We start from the raw sequence: 21,176 nt of genomic DNA on the forward strand, positions 1-21,176 counted from the left end.
TGATGGTCAAGAAGCACTTAAAGATATGTTCACTGTCCTTAGTCATCAGGAAAATACAATCAAAATGACTCTCTGATTCAGAATCACTAATGGAACAGAAGCCACCATCTGTATCCAGGCAGGACTTCCAGTTGAGGGATAAGGACAGCAAACCACCCACCACTGATGGACCATGTGTCCTGACTGAAAGATGTGCAGGGAAAAATATAGAACATTTGAGGAGACAGGTGATGACCAACCAACAACTGGCCCTAATTGTGACCCATCCAATAGGCAAGAACCAATTCCTGATACTATTAATGACACTCTGTTATGCTAGCAAACAGGATCTTAGCATAACAGTCTTCTGATTGAAACAGATGCAGAGACCCACAGTCAAACCTTAGATGGAACTCAGGTAGTCTTGTGAAAGAATTAAGAGAAAAATTGAGGGACCTGAAGAGAATAGGAACTCCACAGGAAGACCAACAATCAAGTAGACTGCACCCTTGGTGGCTCCCAGAGACTGAACCAACAACCAAAAAGCAGCATGGGCTAATCCTATGTCCTGCACATATGTAGCATGGGCTAATCCTAGGTCCCTGCACATATGTAGCATGGGCTAATCCTAGGTCCCTGCACATATGTAGCATGGGCTAATCCTAGGTCCCTGCACATATGTAGCAAATGTACAGCTTAGTCTTCATGCAGGTCCAGCAAACTGGAACAGAGTCTGTTCCTAAATTTGTTTACTATCCGTAAATCTTGTTCCCCTAATTGGACTGCCTCGTTTTGCCTACATGAGAGAAGATATGCCTAGTACTGAACAGATTTGATGTGACAGGGCTGGGTTATCACAGGGAAGACCTCCTACTTCCCAGAGGAGGAAAAGAGGGAAGAATGGGGAAAAGAGATATGTGTGGGGAGGGAGGACTGTCAGGAGAAGAGAGCCAGGTACTGGGTTGTAAAACAAACAAATAAACAAACACACAAACAAACAATAAATAAATAAATAAAATTTCTTGCTGTTTGAGAGGACCTGAGTTCAGTTTCTAGCACCACATCAAGTAGCTCATAACGGCCTCAATCTAGTTCCCTTGAGCACCAAGCTGTATGAATCTCTGCTTGCACTTAGGTGAACGAGTTGACCTCACACAGGCACAGTCATACAACCATATTTATTAAACATATTTATAACAATATAAAATGTATTTTATAACATGATAAAAATTTAAATTAACCTTTAAAAATTACTGGTGAAAATCCTCACCAAGGAAGTGCAAGGCATATAGAAGAAATTTTACAGGACTTGAGGAAGACACTAAGCTATGGAATTATTAAATTTAATATTATTAAAATGGCCATCCTACCAAATACAATCTGTGAATTCAATGTAATGCCTTCTTAAAGTCCAGTACCAATTTCTTCAGAACTAGAAAATAAATTTTGAACAATTCATATGAATACCACAAAGCCTAGTAAAAGCAATTAAATCTTTCCCAAAATGAATACTGTTGAAGATACCAAGTTAAGTTATACTCAAGAATAATAGTGATAATATTGAAATATGAAAAGTAATAAGTTTACACCTGGTATGTTGACTTTCGTAATCATGGGCATTTGGCCTGAACCAGGACATTCAAATTGTAATCATCAAACTTAGTCTTCAAAAATAATTATTAATAAAATATTAGTGGATATTGTAGTAAAAATACAATGCAAAAATAATTTTACATGCCATTAAACATGAATGCCTTAAGATGCATTTTCTTATAGAGAACTAAGTATCTATTTAACAATAACTTGCTTTAGCAAAAAGATCTTTTTTAAGATGACAAGATAAATTAGAGCTAAGCATTTTAATCTTTTATTTCTGTATTTTTTTCTCCTTTTTAATAATCACCTCTGTAAAACAAATATTATCTATGGGCCCACCATGTACCTGTGGTTACAGAAGATTTACAAACATTACATTATTATATATCTAATAAGTTAGTAAGCTACATCTGTTATAAAGGATTTTAAAGATGATTGCTTATTTCACGGAGACAAAAAGGAGTAAGGTAGAGAAATTTGGCCTGTAGAAATAGAAGGTCACCATGACAGTAAGCAGTACACTGGTATGCTCTCTCACAGATGTGTTGTAACTCACCCCTTATATAACTTACATAACATACACATATGAATATATGAAGTAACATGTAATCTGTAAATTTACTTCTAATATTATTGGGCAATAGCCAGTCGAATATGTAGCAGAGTATGGCCTTGTTGGGCATCGGTGGGGAGGAGGCCCTTGGTGCTGTGAAGGCTGGATGCCCCAGTGTGAGGGAATGAAAGAATGAAAGGGCAGGGAGACAGGAGTGTGTAGGTGGGGTCACACTCTCTTAGGAGCAGGGAGGGGGGGATGGGATAGAGGGTTTCTGGGAGAGAAAGAAGATAACATCTGAAATGTAAATGAATATAATATCCAATAAAAAAGAAGTGTTAATCAAAATAACACAGTTATTGTGTGCTTGTATGTTTCATATTAATATAGAATCAACATTATAAGGGATGTCACTTGGATTTAATTTCTATTAGCAAGTCTTAATTGGAGGTTATTTCTGAATTTCCTTGTACCTAGTCCTGGCTGTTTTCAGTTTTTGTTGTCAGTGAATACTCTGATCCTGTTTGGAATTTAATATTACAGTATTCTATCACTTATAATTATGCTTTGTATAATTTTTTGCCAACATATTTATCCTGAATTTCATGAGGAGTCTTTGTTTCTTCCTGGATCCATGTTCAATCTAATGTTACATATTGAGCTACTATATATCTCATAGAATCAACTAAAATATTCTAAGTTTACATTTGACAGGAAAGACAGGAATCCTTTAGAATGTCCAGTCAACAGTCATATATAATGCTAATTTGTTGTTGACGGACACTCAAATTTACTAAATATTCACTTTTAAAAAACTATGTCATATTTTCTATTTAATATATATTTTTACTCAGAGATGTTTCTATGACTGGATTTCTTAAAACTTCTAATTGAATTACAAGTCTTAGTATGTTTACAAATATAAGAATGGTTTTTAAATATTATAAACACTTTAGTACCTTGTTCTTTGGGTTTATGCCCAATTAGATCACTAATTTGACAGATTAAATTGTCATAATATCCAACATGATTCACAAATTTCATTAAATCCTCATGACACTTCAGATTACAATTACCAGTTTCACGTATCTAATTCTTTCTAACACTTGGAAGCATTCAATGCTTAAGATTCTAAGAAAAATTACCGTTTTCTAAATTAAAGTCATTCTTTTAATTTTGTTTTGTTTCCCAGTGATTATATCATATATTATTTCCTTTTCAGGTCAGCAAATTTATTTTAAGAAAGCAGATTTATGATTTACATATTTCAGAGGCTCATTTATATTCTTAGAAATATGTTCTTCCCACATAAACAATGTTGTATTCTATTGTTACATTTTTTGACAAAAAAAAATATTTAAAGAGTATGTATTAGAGAAAAGATAGCATCTTCAACCATTGGGGCTGGGAATGTTGAATTGAAATATGTAGAAGAACAAAAGCAGATTATTTTCTTTCACACTGCACTGAAACCAATTCCAATTTGACCTCAACAGAAGACCTATTGAGTTGAATCTGGTAGAGAAAAATAAACAGAGAGTACACTCTAAGATATAATCACAGGTAAGGACTTTCTGGATATGTCTTTCAGAATAACTGATAAATTAAAAATTAAAAATGTTCAGTACAGCCAAAGAAACTGTTAATCTAGTGAAAAGGCAGACAATGAAATGGGAGAATATCACTGCAATATACATAACGGACAAAGGATTAGTGTGTTAATTATACTTACAATTAAAAAAACTAAGTATGTGAAAAATAAACTACTCAATTAAAACTAGCTATTCAATTAAACAGAGTTTTCAAGGGAAAATACAAATGCTAGTAAGTGCCTGATTGTTTTCCTTGTCCTTAACAATCAGGAGAAGGAAGATAAAAATTATTTTCTTACTATACCTCACTATAGTTAATATGCCTATTATCAAAATTCAAATGACAGTATATCGTGGATGTTGAGAAATGGAAACCCCTTATAAATGTGTACTTGGTGGGTGTATAAACTAATTCATAATGTTTTTATATTCTTTGTCTCATGCATAGCTTTTCTTTTCTTTTTTCTTTCTTTCTTTCTTTTTTTTTTTGTTTTTTTTTTTTTGTTGTTTTTTTGAGACAGGGTTTCTCTGTGTAGTCCTGGCTGTCCTGGAACTCACTCTGTAGACCAGGCTGGCCTTGAACTCAGAAATCTGCCTGCCTCTGCCTCCCAAGTGCTGGGATTAAAGGTGTGTGCCACCACTGCCCGGCATGCATAGCCTTTCTGATAGGTAAAGATTTGTCATCAGATCAACTAAGCTCCCCTATCAGAACCTTCCTCTAAAACTCTACTTGCTCCTGATCTGCACTCAGTGCATGCATGATTATTGCCTTGGGCTTGTGGATGTGTAATGTCTCCTCTTAGTTTTCTATCAATGCTGTTGTTCTTACTGACAACACCAGCAAGCATAAAACTCTGTGTTCTTATCTAAATGTATCCAGACTTCAGCTCTAAAGCTGCTGGTATTCACAGCCAGATTTGCCTTGGGAATATTGCTGTGTAAACTAATGTAGACATGGGACAGGGATATGTTGTAACTGGTGCAGCTCCAGGCAAGGATGCCATGGATGCCTCATTTCTGACCTAAATTTAAGCAGCTTCAATACATGAATATTTTTTGGTTAATTTCCATGTGGCCTATTTCCAGAGAATAAAATTGTTTCTGTAACTTTTCCCCTCAACTTTATATGTTTTCTGGGCTGAGATTTGCTAAACTCGTCAATAACCCCATCATTCTTTGTTAGATGGAGATCTCTCTGACATCCTACATCCTCTGCATTTCAAAAACATTTTGAATTTACTTAGTTTGCACAAAGTAATTTATACAAATGAAACCAAGTTGTTTGAGTTTTACTTGTATTCCTTGGAATACTAATTTGTGGAGATGAACAGTTTAATAATTTTAGGTTAAATTCTATTTAGATTACACTGGCAACAAGTTCCTGAAACTCCATCTTCTACCTGATAAATTATAGAGTTACAAGTGTATAATGCAACTTTGTGTGTGTGTGTGCATGTATGTGTGTGTGTGTGTTTCTCAAGTGAAGAAGCTGAGGGCTTACATCTTGAACTGCAAGCACTAAGCAGACAGAGCATAATATAAATGGTCTGAGCCTTTAAATTCTCACTACTAGCCCAATTACATACTTCTTCCAGCAAAGCCACATATCCTATCTCACCAAAACACTGTCATCATTTGGGTCCAAAAATTATTCACACACATACACACACACACACACACACACACACACACACACACACACAGACACACAATTTGTGAAAAGGTTTCATATTTTTGAAAGTGTTAATCTATAGTCAGACATGGCCTGGAATAAGAATAAATAAAGCTATTAAGGGTTAAGTAACACACTGAATTGAATAGAATGAATATTGCATAACCTGACACTGTCTCTCTAGTAAGAAATCTGTGTGATGCATTATGCTATGGGTAGGTGCTACTTGACCATTTCAACAGGCTTGGTATTTTGATTATTTGTTATTTGTTAAAAAGATTATTCTCTATACTTCCAGAATTCCATAAAGAAATAACTTCAGTAGAATTTTAATACAACTGGAAGTTATATTTAGTAAGACAACCACCAACTATGTTTTCTAGAACTGAATACACACACACATACACACACACACAAAATTGGACAGAGTAAATAAGAAATTATTGTGTCAAACCCAAATTAATATATGTAAGTACCTATAATAATAAACATAGATAGTTTGATGAAATAAGACTAGTGAAAGTTAGAATTATAGTAGAAGATATAAGTAGATATTTTATAGATGTTAACTAAATTATTCATAAACTTTTCTCCAAACTTTCAAATATAAATTTTGAAAAAACACACTCATGTAAAATGTTGAGGAAACACACACATATGTTTCACAGTGGTAAGTCCTTCGGTTCTAAGTTCTGCCTTTTCCAGTGTTACTGGTTTATGTCTTTTATACGAGTTTTTCCCATGAATTATGTAATCTTTTCTCCCATTTGTAGAAGAGGGTAGATGATGGTAGTAACTGATCGTACTTGGGAGAATAGAAGACAGTTGTATACGTCAATGAATCTCAAAAGAATCATATTTACAAACTGGAGGAATGTAGTTTATATTTTAGAGTTAAGAGTATCAAGAGCAAAAATAATGTGTGGAGGAATAAGAGAAAGGTACAAAAAGAGTAAAGGATGAATGGGAGAGAAAACATAAAGGTTCAGTATACTCCAATCATCTGTAGTTTTTAAGTCAAGTATTTGCTTAAGATAATTTTGACTCTGAAATTCAACATTTTAGATAAATTTCATATGGCAAAACAGGATACGATAAAGAAACATTTAAAAATACCTCATCATTATCTGATTCTGATAATATTTGCATATGTAATTCCTTTTCGCATCCTACAAATAGAAAACACAGTTATATAATAATAACAGATTGGTGTGTATCATACTGAGATCATTGATGATTAAGGTAACCAAAATATTTAGCAGTAATTTAATTGAATTTAATTACCTCTCTGCATTTTACACATCTTGTTGTACCCCAATTAACTTTAACTATTTCTTCTTGGTTTCCTTAGAGATCCTAATTGGAATCTAGAAAATTGTGTGGGAAAGCCTGAAGGGTTATGTAATTTTTTCATATTGTACAAACATAATTTTTAAAGTGAATGAATTATACATTTGGTTTTTTTATTAATTTGAACAAAATTCAAATCAATCATTTACAATGTCATTCTGACCTATATTGATGGAGTTCAGAAACTCTAATGGAGATCATGTCAGCAATAGAGAAAAAAAAATTATCACCTTCTTGTCATTACTTCAACAGCGATAAAGTATTCTTTTTCAATAAAACTCCTATAACAATATCATGAAATGATTTTAGTCAAGCATAAATGATCATTTTATAATGACCAGAGTATGTAATTACTACCATGCAAAGCTTCTTTAAACTTTTGATAATTTTATGCCAAAGTATATTATGTAAACTAATTTAAACATAAAACATGCTTTTCCAGGGAAGTTCATAAAAAGATAATAAAAATATAACATATTAAGGTTAGGAAGCAGAAAGTTAATATTCAGCCTATTCAATGAGACAAGGTTGAGAATTGAGACACAGACTAATTAAACTATGTCACAGGGATGAGTCTTTCTTTGGTGAGTAGTCAGGATTCCTCTACACAGGCATGTGCATTTTGTGTGTGTGTGTGTGTGTGTGTGTGTGTGTGTACTTTGTTTTCAGATTTGTCTTCTTAGGGCCAAAGTAGATGAGGGATCTATGATTTACTTATTTTCTCTAATTTCTAGACCCTTAAATTAAAAGGACCAACCCTGATAAACATTAGGAAATATAATTATACAGTATAAAAAAAGTGTATGACATAGATTATAATATAGTTACAAAAACATGCATATACATACATAAATTTGTTATCAATGTAAGATAGAAACATAAAGATTATGTTACTCATTTGTAACCTTAAATTTTATTTTGTTGTATGTTCTTTGATATCATCCAACTATAGACTTTATGTAGTTTCATTATCTCACATTCTTTTCTGTTTTTTTACAAGAGGTTTTTGTACTTGTTTTATTAATAAATGATGAAATTTTGTTGGGTAAGTTCATTGTTGGAGGTACAAAAAAATAAACACTCAATTCAGATAGAGATCCAAATACATAACAAAGTAAGACTTTTTAAGGAAAGTTCTAACTTGGCAAACCACTGAGTTTATTTTAATTACCCATGGACCACAGGAAAGGGGTTCCTTACAAGCATGAGGGATCCCACTCTATTGACACCACACAATATCTCACACAATCAAGGAAGACGAAGTCCTATCCTAAAGTCCTTTGTATTTAACTTTCTATTTGCTATATAGTCTGTTATCTTCCAAGATCAGCTGCAGCTGTGGGAAGACAGGGAGAAGTCATAGCTGAACAAGGAGGTTGTTCTTCTCCGTTTCTCCATCGACTGGAAAGTGTAAATATCTCCATTACTATTATGACTATTTAGTCTAGATATTCTATGTAGCATATTATCATGGTCTATACATTGGAAAATCTATACTACAAAAGTGTCTTATGAGATAGGTTTACATTTTATTATTTTTTCATTTCTTCATCCTAATCTGTGTAGCGTTTGATCATTTATTAGAAAAAGCATATGCTTTAAATTTTATACCTAATTTTGTGGTATTTATAGGAGAACCTTAGATGGATGGCATATATACCTGGATGTCTTCATCTATAAAGAATCTCAAAGGTGGATAAGACATGTTTTATTGCTGAAAATATCATAGCATAGTTCTATTAACTGCTACCACCAGTGTACTTTGCATCATAGATTAAAAAAAATGTTTGACTTATGTTACCACATGAAAAGAATTTCATTTCCAAATCCACTTACTGTTAGTTTAAACGTAAAAGTCATATGACATTGGTGTTTAATCCATCATGGGTTTGAGGATGTTTGTACATGAGTCATTTTTTATTGTATATATTTGTAAGACTATGGCTTACTATTTGTTTGCAATTGCAGTAAAACAGAAAAAAAATGAATGCTGGTATATTTTTAGAATTCTATTCAGATAGATGAAGTTTTAGAAATAATTTTTGAATAATTAAAACATAAAGCAAATATATGCATTGACTTAATACTTCTTTAAACTACTAATATGCCATATATAGAATTCCAAACAGTAAATTTTTACATTATTTTCTGGATTCTTATTAAACATTTTTAGGGGGGACATTCAGGAAAGGTAAATTTCAAGGCCTCTTTCTTATTGCTCTGTAGAGGAATTTTAATGTTGTACCATGGCTGTTCTGGCAAGGGATCACATCTAAAGACCTTCTAGATCTGTGCGATCTGTCTGGAACACAGACACATATTGGATTACAGAATTATCTGGCTGGAATACAGACATACCTTTAGGATACACCTTTAATCCCAAGCAATGGAGGTCACCTAGAAATAAACAGTCATGTTTGAAACTGGCATCTCATGGGAGGGCAGCTCAGTGAGTGGAGTTCAGTGGAATTCAGTTCAGTTACTTGAAGGAGTTAAGTGAAGTGAGTCAGGCAGTTCAGTTCATACAGTTCTGTCAGTCAGTGCAGGAGGCAGTGCAGTAGATTTGAGCTCAATTCCATTTAGTTCAGTTTGGCAACAGAGTCACTTGAAGCCAGAGATTTAAAAAGAACTGGAAGATTAGAACAAATAGCCAGAGTTAGTTTGAAACCGCAAAGAGCAATTCAGTAAGAAGCTGAGAGTGGGCAGATTGAATCCGTCAGCTTAGAGAGGAGTTTGAGCCATGACAACTTAGTTGAACTAGTTGAACTAGGTAGGTAGCAGAATTCAGAAGGAACTAGAAGGAGTAAGATTATTCAACAGTAATCCTTTGAGATTACAATTACTTCAGGTGAGTAAAAGATAGTTTTACACAGCTCATTCAAGATATACTTCAAATTTCTTTTGATGATGATGATAAAACCTTGATGGACAGAAAAAAACTTTGTCAAATAAAAATCAATTAATTTAATGGAACTGAAAAACTACCATTTCTTAACATCTTAAAACTCTTGCACATTGAAATAAGTATTTAAAGTCAAGAACTAAGATAGGAGTAAAAAATAAGAATAAAAACTCTGAAACAAAAAAAAAGACAGAGAAATAAAGAACTCTGCCAACTAAAAATTGTGTTTCACTTCTGAAATAAAAAGTCAGGCAGCTTGATGTTCTGAGGAAAATAAGAGTAACTTATAATATTAAAGAAATTCAGTACATAGTGATAATTGAAAATCCATGGCTATATTATGTTTCTATCTCTAACTTTATTCTTATTTATTATCATATTTATTACTACAGAGCTACTCAACTTTTGGCAACGAGCACTAGAGCATGTCAAGAATATCAAATAATGTTCTCATCAACAGATTAATTCAAATAATAGCTCACATGATATTTAGAACCAATGTTGGATATATTCTCAACTTGTTCAAAACAGATATTGCATTTTGTTTTGGAACTTAATTTTATTTCATTTGCTTACTGCTAGTTGTAAAGAAGATACAATACCAAAATATAATATTATAGTGAAACACTAACGATGAAGTCATCATAAATATGTGTAAATAACTGATGCTATCACTCAAATCATATTTTTCAATACATATACTGTAATTTGGTGTTTTAAATACTATAATACTTTATAGACACAGAATTATATGTTTATATAATTAGCAAACAATTTATTAAAATGAAAGAAGTTATAATGGTAAAGGAAGACATCATCATTTTTGCCTCGATGCAGAAATAGAGGTAAGGATTTGGCATAAGTAGATCCAGACTAAAAGACCCTTGGCCAATGAGAATAATAAAAAGAAAACCTGAATTGGGAAAGAAGCAGAGACAAATTCACAGTGCATTTTGAATCAGGTTTCAAGACAGAAGTCAAGCTTGCTTTAAGGAACTGAGGAATCACACAGAACACATGTTAGGAAGTTCCTTCCGGCAGCTAGCCCTTTTCCTTGCTCACTGCTGCCATGTCCTGAAAATGAAGGCTGCCCCAGGAGTGTTAACTTACCCCAATGGTAAACTGGGACATGCTTTGATTAAACACAGGGAGTCAAAGAAAGCCTGAGGCAAAAAGCCGAGTGGTTGGAAGATTTCTGAGAAATCACCAAAGATCCATCACAACTAATGCTACTTTTAACTTTGAGGTTTCCACACTGAATGTCAATCTTAGCTTCCATACACAATCCCACAACCTTCTGTTCCATCCACCAGACAGCAGGCTGTGTGTTGAGAACCCATACAAAGTAAAACAACATATGTAAAAAAAAAAAAAAAAAAAGTGTTGACAATCATCATGTGACAAATACACAGAGACAAACTTGATTATTTTTCAAATGGAGCAAATATAATATTTGAAACATAATATAAAAATCAGATTACCATCTGAATTTTCAAAGTGTTTTCTGGATCTAGAGCTGGGAAGTGCTGCTTGAGATACTTGTCTTTGGACTTTGGAAATTTAGCTCACTAGACCAACCTACCTCTATATGCTCTAATGACAGATGTGAATAACAGAAGAGTTGGAGTAAGAAAGACTATACTTTGAAGAGACAAAAAAAGAAAATGTTTAGAAATTTAAGAAGCTGAAAGGGTTTGCAGGCCCCATGAGGAAAGCAACAATACCAACCAACCAGAGCTCCCAGTGTCTAAACCACCAGCCTGGGAGCACTTAGGAAGGGAACATGGCTCCAGCAGTGTATGTAGGGGAGGATGGCCCTATGGAGCATAGGTGGGAGAGGAGGTGTTTGGTTCCATGAAAGCTGGACACAGTGTGGGGAGGAATTCGAGAGTAGGGAGGTGGGAGTGGGGGGTTAAGTGGGGGCACATCCTCATAGAAGCAGGAGGAGGGGGATGGAATAGGGGGTTACTGGGCAGAGGGCCGGAATGAGGTAAGGGGATAACATCTGAATTGTAAATAAAATATCCAGTAAAAAAATAAAAATAAAACAACAACAAAAAGGGTGATAGGAACCTTCAGTAACCACAGTGGAGGATAGCAGGCATATGGAATCATGCATTCCATGTTCTATGGGTTACTATATCAGGGATATTGTGAAATTTAAGACATATTCAAGAACAATTCTCTTTCTCTATGCCAAAGTACAAGTCTCTGTACAGTGGAGAGCCTGTTTCCAGTTGACTTTATTTGTAATTAGGAGGCAGAGCTTAAGTTGACCTTGCTGTCTTTTGAAAACCTGAATGAGGCCACAGTGTATCTCCAATATTCTTTGTCACTTCAAGGGTTCAATTTGGCATATTTACATGTATTGCATAAATTTTTTTCCTAAGGCAGTCACAGAAACCCTAGCATAAATTAAACATATTACGCATTTCTCTTTGCAGTTAATTTATGTATATTTTAAATAACAGGAGGTTTTTGTACATACTAACCTAGATTAGGCTTGGATTTCACTGCTGTTAAGTCATTTTTCTTTTTATAAAATATTCAGAAATGGCTTTAATACAGGAAAATAAACTAACAACTGACAAACATAGGATTAATTAGACTTTCTTCCTAAAATAACCCAGGAACAAAGGGCGAGCAAAGTGCTTGTGTGGTTTCGTGTTAGAAGTGTGAATTAGATGATCCTTTGCTAATAGTGCTCTCTTTGGAATCTGGCTCAAGTCTGAAAATGTCAACAGGGATTTATCCACTTTGCCTGGCACTAGCTGTGTTTAAATTCTGTGTCCCAGTAGGAATCTTTTAGCATTCCCTAGGCTAACTCAGATTCCTTATGCTGTAAAACAATGGCAACAAAATGTGACTGCCTCTTAACAGACATTGCTATGCAGTTTCTGGATACATCTCCCTAGAGTCAAGGGAAACAAAGTGTGAATTAATCACATGGCAATCCAGAAAGAGGAGCTACATTGTCTGTTAAATACAAACCTTAAAACCAATTTATAAAGTATACCTAAGGTTGGTCAGGAAAAACAAAAGCAATAATGCGGACTATTTATTTGTCATGCTTTTCAAGGGCAAATGTGGTTTAAAGTAGTCCATTACTAATTATACCTGCAAGAGATTATGTTAAATAGCTTAATCCATGTTAAAAGGCTTTGCCTTTCGATTATTTAGAAGAAAGAATTCTTAGATAAAGGCTAGACAATGAACAGAGTAAAAGTCATACAGTTAGCACATAATTTATGTTGTAAAGTTGGTCAGATAACACCACCTTCCATGAATTCTAAGCTGTTACTGCACAGCTGTGGAAAGCAAACAGTCATAGAGTCTGGGAAACAAGCTCCCATGAAACCATGTCTTGTATCTTGTTTATGCCCATGTTTGTATAATCAAAGCGAACTCTGCTGCAATTACTAATGCATTAGTGAACTTGAAAGTGACAGCCTTAAATTACTTCTCTACATGTCTGATGCTCTCAGGTAATGTTAGAGAGTGACTCGTAGGAGCTCAGGACTATGGCTCCTGGAATGAAAGTGGGATTTAAGACAGATCATAAAAGCTAACCAGGGACATAAATTGCCATTAAAGATTAGGAGACTTATATATCTTTGTACTTGAGAGGTCTGTCATATTTACCCTTAATTTTGAAAACCACAGGATTCTACCTAGCCATGATTCATTAACTCAGTTAATATAAGTCTAATAAATCACCTTAAGTTCAAGTGGGTCCTTGAATAATATGTTTTGCAGTAGCACTCTATAAATCACATGTTAGGTAAAGGGCCTTTATCCTTGCGAACCAAAAAAAGGTGAAGCATAGCTTCATTTATTTTGTACAGAAAAGCTTTATGTTTCTTCCGTCTGTCAGACCTTTTATTTGTCAAATTTGGCTTCAAATACATACTCAGTTTTTTTGCACTAAGATGTAAAAATTGAAATTGTAAAGATCCTAGGAGCAAATATCAGAGTAACAGGTCTACAACACTGATCTGGATAACAATATATATTAAATACTCTGAAAGAAAAACAACCAGAAGAGAAGAGGAGAAAGAAAATGAAATTAAACCAAAAAGTTTCCACACACAAAAGAACAATTAATACAGCAAATAGAGAATGTTCACACTGGGAGAAATATATGCAAGCATACAGCTGGCAAAAGGCTAGTATCTACACTGTATGAAAGGTGTAAATAACTTTTTCAGAGGAAAATAAATTACCCAATTTTTAAAACATGCAAAGGCTCTAAAAAGACAAATTACAAAACTAGACAGACAGCAGATGACAAGATGCTTGATGATTTAAGTCATGAATTATATGCAAAATAAAACTCCAAGGAGGTATCACTTCACACCTGTTAGAAGGGCTATCAAAATGCAGATTGATAGCAAACTTTGGCAAGGATGAAGAGAAAGGAAACTCCTGCACACTGAGGACAGTGATGTGAATTACCATACCTATAGTGGAAAACTGTATGGGAACATCTCAAAAAAACAATTAGAATTTCTAAATTAAATGAGCCATCAATCTCATTTCTGCTTAGATATCTGAAGGCATTAAGATCCCTACAGCAAAGAGATGTCTGCACTCTCATACTCTCATGCTCACCTCAGCATTATTAACAAGAGTGAAATGATGGAAATATTCTAAGTGTCCACAATGAATGAGTAGGGATAAAATGTATTCATATATCTGTACACTTCCCCACATCTAAAGAGACAGAGAGAGAGAGAGAGAGAGAGAGAGAGGCTGCTATACAGTCTGAAAGGAAATAGGTAAAATTAAATGTCAGGAACAAAAACAAATATTCCAAGATTTCATGTATATGTGGAATCATCTAAAAAGAGTCATTTTTTGAAACTGAGAGTAGAAATGTAGGAATGAAGTACGAAATAAGTATAAATGATCCGGTCTTTCAGTTTGATTTTCAGAGATGGCTTTCAGTGATCTGTTGCAGTGCGTGAGACAGCAGTTAGTAATCATATGTGGCATAATTAACAAAAAAAAAATAGTTTATTAACAATATCATCAGACCTACAATCTAATGTTAATAATGTGCTAAATTTGATATATAACTTGATTTCATTTTTCTACAATGTATAATAAAACAATGATGTAATTTTAATAGTTATTTAATAACTCAATTAGTTATTAATATGAGCTAACTAGTCCCACCCCCACTAATAGAGGCAGAGTCCTATAGATTTATTTAATCAGCTTAGCACAATCATCCTATATTTCTATTTGCTAGACTACTTCTCAGCTGTGCTCCCCAAGTACTTGCTTCTAGAGTTGAGCCTGGGTTATTTCTGTCCATCAGTCTGTCCTCAGGGAGAATTTTACTGGGCCATGTGCTCCTGGCCCATCACATCTAATGGATACCTCCTCTTTTGTCTGTCTTCTTTCTCCTTCTTCTCTCTCCTCATTGTTTCTGTCTGCTACTTCCAGCCCAGTAACTGAAATTCTGTCATCACTATTCACACCAGTAATTGGCTGTAGCCAGTTTTATTTAACCAATAACTTTAAATTGGGGAGTACAGTTTACAAAGCATTACTTGGTATACATAAGAATCTGTTCATGGGGATAACCAGAACTGCCAGTAATTAGCATTGGGATACATAGCAGCACCAGACCAAACCCCAACAAAAATGCACATTATACTTTACAGTCCACACTACATTTATCAATTGAAAAATTTAAGGCTAGGACAGTGTTCTTTTAATCACTGATGCTGAAAAACTTAGCCTCCATAAGAGTGTCAAATTAAATACTCTCTTCTTATATTTCTACAAGTATGAGGAACTGAATAAGAAAATTTAAATTTTAAAACAGCCTAAATTTTTATATGCAGTGCATATTTATAAGTAGACTTTCTACTTTTTAATTTCTGGTAGTAAATGTACATTGAAAAAAAAAAGACTTTAAACACATTCAGAGAATTAACTAACCATAAAGGCTTTACACATAATGAAGTGCGTGAGAAGCAAAATTTTGTTGTATGTGAGGTAGTACATGCATGTGTTGCTTGTGTGGATCATTAAAAAAAATGATAACTGTGTTTTGCCTTATGTAATTGGGAATAAACTTTTTGTGCCTTAACTGCTTGTTTGCATGACTTATTCCCAGGACTCTGAAACACTCAGCCCAACTCTATCAAATTCTGTAGCCTTAATGCAGTTTTGTGCTCTTACTTACCTAACCCCTGAGACTCTCTCAATGTGCTCACTGGAAATGATAATACCTTGATAGCTAATTTCCTTTCATTGTTTTCAATGCTTTTATTCTTTGATCCTAACTAAAAGCAAGATTTCTTAATAAGTATTTCATCATGTAAGTGAGAGCTGTTCTCTCTCAGTTGATGCTTCCTTTGAACAAGCACCTTTTCTCTGACAATCCCATTCAGCATCAACAAATGCCATTGGGTACTACTGAGTTTCCATTTTAATCCTTGGCTCAACACGGCTGGTTATGATGTAATAAGTACAGACAGATTAAATGTCACTTACCTTGTGTGAACTACTTCAATGTAATAACCATGACCACCTGGCCTCTTACTCTGATAGTCAAAGTCATTGAATTTCCATTGTCATATTTCAAACCAACAACTCCTCCCTAATCATGGTTTCAAGAATTTTTTTGGTGTCATTCCTTGTCTAACTCTCTGATGTCAATAAATCTGTAACTGTGTGGATCTCAGTTCACTTCTCTTTGTGAAGCTGGTTGGATTTGTGATCATAGCAAACAATGGAGTGTTCCCATCACCATCCTTCAGGCTAGACTTTTGTGTCAAAGTTAGCATATCCTTCCTGACAAGGCTGTAAGAAAGCTTTCCCTAGGTAACCCAGTCCACCTCCTGGATGAGCATCCACATTAACGTTTCATGTGCATACAGCAGTTAGACTAGACTTGGGCTGACAACCTCACTTTAACTTTTCCATTCCTATGAGAATGATGTCTCTAAAACACACACACACACACACACAAATATATATATATATATATATATATATATATATATATATATATATATACATATATATATGTAATATATATGTAATCTCCTTTCCAGGAGTTGAATTATGAAGAAATTGTTATGGTATCTTAAAATAAAACGAAAATAAGATCTGAGGCCCATAAATAGCACATACATTTTACAGTTGAAGGCCAGAACTTGCCTATCTTTTTCTAAGGAAATTCTGATTTCTGCATTTTCTTTAAAATAAAAAAAAAACATATTTCATTAATCTGAGAATTTGGCTGTATCTGTATATATGGAATGCATACATTCATGCTTGCTAATTGAAGAAGTAGAAGAAATAATTGAGTCGTTAGGAACTAAAGTCAAGGATTGTTTAGAGCCACCTCATGGGTGTTGGGAACCAAAGCTCTTAACCTCTGAGCCATTTCTGCTGCTACCTCGGCATGAGTTTTAAAGTCTTTTATCAAAGTGTGTGCTAGTATTTCTATAACAGAGCTCACAAACACCATTTCTGTACTCTACATTGATTCATTTAAATCTATGCCTTGAGCATTAGCAGGAGAAGCAATTTAATGAACCAGATACTGATATTTATTAATGATGTAGCCAGCGATTTTTAAATTGCTCGGAATGTTGAAAAGTAGTACTCTAAGTTATTTCATATATTATATTAAAGCACTCAATAATTAACAAGCTATAACTACTCCAAAGTACATTCATACCTCATGTTCAAACATGAATTTCCTCATAATCAGATATCAATATTTTATTCTTATTGAATATCACAAGCATTTAAAACTCATTTCACCATGCCTTAGGCAGTAATTGTTTTAACTACTCATTGAGAGGAATCTGATAAATGCACACATAATTATAACTTCTCAGAAATTTCACAGAAGGTAAAATGTATTTTCATTGTACTATTTTATATTATAAATTACTGTTTAATTATGTTTGAAGGTCACTCACAACTTTTAAGTTTTTAAAAAATGCTTTTGTTTATGTTTGTGAGAGAGAGAGAGAGAGAGAGAGAGAGAGAGATGCAGGTTTAATAACTGTTGTTGAAAGGATTGCATTATGTAGTTAGCTGCCTCTTTTCATGCTCATGAGATGGAACTAAGATTGTTAGCATTTATGTGGGTGACATCTTTGCTTTCTGAGCCATCTCCGCAGCTTGCTTACAACTTAATAATAGAAACGTTGCTTAATTTCATGATGTAATGATTAGTGACATAATGTGAATAATGTGAATGGGTAGTGGTTAAAGGGATAGAACACAGTTGTAGCAGAATCTCATCGCTGAAGCTGCATAGTTAAAATAGAAAGAAAACAATACAACGCCACTAACTTACTTTCATTTTCACAAGGCAGATGTCATAAAAAATCATATTGGCTTAGAAAGATGATAAGTTTTGGCCACTTCATTTTTTTGCATTTTTAAATATGCTCTATGAATTTGTCGTAATATTAACAACTCAAGTCTAAATGGAAGGTTCACACAGGGAGTTGTACATTTTCAACAATAAAGATGTTTAAATAATTATGGAATTAAAATAAATCTCTCTCTCTCTCTCTCTTCCTCTCTCTCTCTCTCTCTCTCTCTCTCTCTCTCTCTCTCTCTCTCTCTCTAAACTATATTAGGATTCTTTCCAGGATTAGAACTGACAGAACAAATACAAAACCTGAATGATAAAATTTCTTAATCAGCTTACATTGAAATGGTAAACCCTTGTTCAACATAGGAAGCTGAGAAACCAGGAGAACTTTGTTCCTTGACACTAGACTGTCTCAATAATTACAGTCTTGCATGCATGGTTCACAATAGAAAGACCAAGAACCTGTAAATGACCTATTTCCAAAGCTAGTTGTCTCGGCGGAGGTCTGACTCTGATGCTTAAGACCTGAAGCATTCCTGAAGAGATGCAGATCTTCACCTAGCATTAGAAGTCTTGAATTGTTGATTCTATTATAAGCAAATGAGCCAGCTGTAGTAGCAACAGGTGCATCATTAACTATGGGACAATAGTGAAAGAAAAGTCAGTAGAAGGTAAGTACCTCTCAGTCCTCTCTGCCCTTTTTAGTTGTTCTGCAACCAGACATGTCACCACATTTGAGATGGATATCCTAACATCAATTAGGACGTCAAGATAACATCTCAATTGAGGGTGATTCTAAGCTGTGGTGAGTTTCCATTTAAAATCATCACAGTGTCTAATGTAGTTTGTTAGATATCAATATACTAGAATAATGTAACAATCTAGTCAATAGTAGAGATTAAAGGTTATATGTACTAAATAACCTGGTCTCTAAAATGGATAATAGAATTCATTTCACAGTTCACAATGAAAAGGAAGGCCAATTGCAAGTGACTGGAGTCTGTTAACATACTCAATATCACCTTGATTACTAGAAACAAGAAGTTAATTCAATGAGGATATTGTCTTTTCTTTGATAAGCCCTTCCATCATAGTGGTACAAATCTCCTCCTGTGTTGAGGTGTAATTGTGTTTATTTGGTGCTGTCTTCCTATGTTTAAGCCAAGAGCCTAACTTTCAAAGATAAATGTTCATCCTTTAACCTGTAACCACATTAAGATGATGTCTTAGTTAGATGTTCTATTGCTGTGAAGAGACACTATGGCCACAGTAGCTCATATAAAGGAAAACATTTAATGGGGTCTGGCTCACAGTTGAGTAGTTTAGTCCATTGTACTCATGGCTGGAAACATAGTAGTATGTAGGCAGAGATGTAGCTGAGGCAGAGAGAGATGTACACTTGGTTAGCAAGCAGCAGAAAAAGAAGGGGTCAATGGGTCTGGCTTGAGCATTTGAAACTCCAAAGTCCACCCCACTGACACACTTCATCCAAGAAGGCCACGCCTCCTAGTAACACTCCCTAAGCATTCAAATATATGACCCTATGGCAGCCAATATTATTCAAACTTACAAATTAAGAAAAGTATAGAAGAAAAATGGCTATTATAGACAAAGACAAATGTAATGGAAGCATGTGACACACATAATTCAATTTAATAAATGGTGGGCCAGAAATATCGTTCAGCAGATAAAGACAACCACCTGAGAAGCAAGCATAATGACCTGAGTTTTATCCTAAGACTTACATGGCAAAGGGGAAAAAAAGGCTCAAAAATAGATGTTCTCTGATTATCACATGGATGTCATAGAAAGTCAAAATGTAAATTTGAAAGAAATTAAAAATTAAAATTTTATAAGAATTATTAACACCCAAAAGGCATTAAATATACTGAAAATGTTTTAAAACAATTCTTAAAATATTGTAGTTTCCCCATCCTTGTCATAGCTGCTTTGTGATCAATATGTGCTCATTTCTGATAAAAGACCAAAATCGCCCTCAGACCTTAGTATATTGCATGTTCAGCCTCATATACCACAGTCAGACCACAACTGCAGTACCTGATAAAGAGCCCATATGAGACTGGTCCTGTCAAAATCATCCTCAGAAGAGTCCAGACAACTTTGGGTATTGACAGATTCTGTGAGGGCAACTTTGTGTCTTTATTTGCTCATATTGTTGACTTTACAAGGCTCCAGTTAGGTAAGTCCAAACTCTTGGTCACACAGGCAGCCTTGGTAAAGCTCAGTGGGTCACAAAACAAAGCAGACATAAATGTGAGAAGTCGATTTGTGGGGAGTCAGGGGCAGCCTTGCTTACACACTGAAGGCCTAAAATCAGCAATAGGCCTAAGTCAGCCTGCTAACACAAAGTTTTGGTCTTTGTGAAAAAACACTGAACAGATAGCTGTAAGATCTTGTAAACAGACAGCGTTGGTGGAAATTTACCAGCCTGGATAAGAACTAATAATCATAGACCTTGTGGATAGGCAGCCTTGGTGGGAAGTACCAACTTAGATAAGGACAAGTGAATCATAGGCAAAGTCATAGTGACCTGTTCCCTGAACCTTCACTCAGTCGATACCCTGTTGATACAGATAGAAGATATCTGTATTCTCCCTGAACACCTATGCTCCTGCATCATCCCCTTCCCCACATCCTGCCTTTATGTGTTTATAACCCCAGTGTGAAAAAGTAAATGTAAATATCAACAGTTTGATCAGCCTATAGACAAGCCATCTTTCTTTGCATTCACCTGTTCCACCATTCTCTCTTCCAGGTGATCTCCCGGACCCCTGTTCACTGCCCTGATGGACGGGGGGGGTGGGGGGGGGTGGTGGGGGGAGTGGGGAAGAAATGAATGAACAGTGTAACCAGAAAAATGGGACAAGTGTAAAGACGAGCGATCAGTACGCATTATATTCATGTGTCAAACAATGCTATTATATAAAAGTAATGAGAAGACAGAGCAGAAACTTGTAGAAATCAGTTGTTTAAACTCTGTGAACACAAGTAGAGAGGATCAATTTTTTTATGAAGAAAGATGCCAGACATCATTGCTGTCATGGTTCTTTCTATCCCCTGCCCATATGGTCTTTCATTAATTTTGTTTTCAAAGGTTTTATTTTTTTAAGACTGTCACTTAATTCTGCAAACATAATTGTTGTAGTCATTTA

At 34.6% G+C, this 21,176-nt stretch overlaps 1 long non-coding RNA gene across 1 annotated transcript in view; it reads left to right on the plus strand.

Moving 5' to 3' along the window:
* LOC143441566 (uncharacterized) overlaps positions 1 to 20,811 on the plus strand; it is an 80,450-nt gene extending 59,639 nt beyond the window's left edge. Inside the window, exons 2-3 of the long non-coding RNA XR_013109127.1 lie at positions 8,052 to 8,152; positions 20,780 to 20,811. This is a non-coding gene — a long non-coding RNA (uncharacterized LOC143441566). The remainder of the gene's footprint in view (positions 1 to 8,051; positions 8,153 to 20,779) is intronic.
* The last annotated feature ends 365 nt before the right edge of the window (positions 20,812 to 21,176 follow it).

The sequence above is a fragment of the Arvicanthis niloticus genome, chromosome 3, assembly GCF_011762505.2.
Source record: "Arvicanthis niloticus isolate mArvNil1 chromosome 3, mArvNil1.pat.X, whole genome shotgun sequence".
NCBI lineage: Eukaryota > Metazoa > Chordata > Mammalia > Rodentia > Muridae > Arvicanthis > Arvicanthis niloticus.